At 37.1% G+C, this 2,098-nt stretch overlaps 1 long non-coding RNA gene across 1 annotated transcript; it reads right to left on the reverse strand.

The window, feature by feature from the left end:
* Nucleotides 1-759: 759 nt before the first annotated feature.
* On the reverse strand, nt 760-1,232 carry LOC108667491. Its single transcript, XR_001930559.2, has 2 exons — nt 1,186-1,232; nt 760-984 (listed from the first exon to the last, which is right to left on the reverse strand). It is a non-coding gene; the product is annotated as an uncharacterized LOC108667491 (long non-coding RNA).
* Nucleotides 1,233-2,098: the final 866 nt, after the last annotated feature.

Here is a 2,098-nt window from a genome sequence, read left to right on the forward strand (position 1 = left end):
GACTGTCCGTGACTTCACGTTGTCGACGAAAAAATGCGCTCTCTGTCACTCACTGCAGTGGGTACTGAGTTATATTTTTTTCCAGCATATTAGCTAAAGCAGTAGTGAAAAAGCATTAGTTTGCAGGTTTGTCTTCATTTTCAGCATTGCGATGGTGTAAGTCAAGTGTGAACTTACTGTTTACTAGAATCTAGAACGTGAATCTAACAATAATGAGTTTTCGCGCGGATATTGTTTAACAATTATTTGCTTATAATTATTTCTTGTATTTTAGGTGATTTAATTGGCTGAGGATTTAACGTTTCCGTCATTATTGTGGCTTCTAAATCCCTTCGTCCAACTACCATACTGCCTTTGGCTACGCGTCATGAACGAGTGCATACGTCTCACAAACTGCATAAGTGCAAAAAGAAAGCTGCTCAAAAGTGCTATATAATAAAATCTTCTATTTATTGCTGCAAGTACATTTCTCATTATGTAGATGGTTTTGTTTATTTTTTGACAGTTTATTCTATTTCCACGGAAACAATAATGTGCCTCAATAAAATTAATTTCATACCAAGTAAAGACATTTTGCTGCTAAATATTTTGGTTTTCTTCCAATCGATTTGTCGTACGTTAAAAAGATTCCTCATAAATCAAATACTGAATACGTAGAATAGAATGAGGAACGTTGGTTCTCATCTTGTTTATTTAATGACAGAAATTAGTTTCTCTAGTTCGCAACACATTTATTGCGAAGGATGATTGAGTGAGGACTTTTGGTTGAAGTGATTTATTAAAAATTTTCGGCAATAAATAATTAAAATACCATTTTAATCACCAGTGGCATAATTTGACGCAGAAGAGTCGGTAGTTTCTTTAGTGTCCTTTACCCTATCCTTTGCCTTTTCCCTTACCCTTGCCAGGGGCAGGGAAAGGTTCTGGTTCTGCGATGGCGCCAACAGCCATCATCATCACCACCAAGGCAATCAGGCTAAGGTTCTGTAGATATTAAATACAAATGACGAGCATATATTCTAAAGTTTCAACATTTTTTTCGCAAAATATGAGATTACCGCCAAAGAAAGGAAATTAACTTTATAATTTAATGTAATAATTGTATGCTCTGCATTATTAAGAGTGTCTATAAGCATGATATGTGATAGCTGTAGATATGACTCTCAGTCCCAGGTATAGACTTACGAAGAAGGAGGCCATTGTTCAGGAGTCGCTGGATGCAGTTGCGTTCCGAGTGATGGAGTTTGTCGCTGCACAGGCCCTCATATACCCTGACCGAGGCGCGGCGGCGAAGTCTATTGCGCAATGCCAGCACTTCAAAAGCGTGACGACTTTTTGCCAAACTTTTTGCCAGCACTTCAAAAGCGTGACGACTTTTTGCCAGCACTTCAAAAGCGTGACGAGTTTTTGTTGTACCTGAAGTCAAATGAATGCGTTGCTCACGCCTTATTCAAATCGCATGCTGATGGCGATAAGGCTAGCATGAATTCGAGAATTCACCATATGACGAACAATTTGGCCACCTTTCATATCACCAATAATTAGATATCCAAAAATTCAGGTCATTCCATTCAGTCAACAAATATCTCGATAATATGAGTAAGGATACATAAATTATGTGAAATGAATGCAAGGACGACCTGCTTGTCCTCAGATCAAGGTATACGTAAACATAAGGTGGTACAAATTGTACACCTATAGTTCGCCCTGACGATTAAGCCGAGATTTTATGGAAAAAATGTAGTGAATATCATCAATAAAATCAACAAAACTATCAGTCTTAGGTTATGATAAAGTTGGTGATACGAGGAGCATTTCTACCCTTAAAAACTGATAAAAACTGATGGAAAAGAATCGGCGACAGGCCACATCAGGCCTACACTTCAGAGCCGACATCACTATGTTATGTTATGTTAAGTTAACAACAAATGCGCAATTCATCAATAGTACGTAATGAAAATTAATTTAAAACTTCGTTGACATCGTCAAAACTTGATTTTAAAAAGTTACCAACGAAATGAATCGTTTCCAATTTGCCTCTAACTTACTAAGCTTGCAGAGCAAAACAGCCATCAGTTTTGATATTATTTAATACTTA

This window comes from Hyalella azteca, unplaced genomic scaffold (assembly GCF_000764305.2).
Source record: "Hyalella azteca isolate HAZT.00-mixed unplaced genomic scaffold, Hazt_2.0.2 contig14306, whole genome shotgun sequence".
Classification (NCBI taxonomy): domain Eukaryota; kingdom Metazoa; phylum Arthropoda; class Malacostraca; order Amphipoda; family Hyalellidae; genus Hyalella; species Hyalella azteca.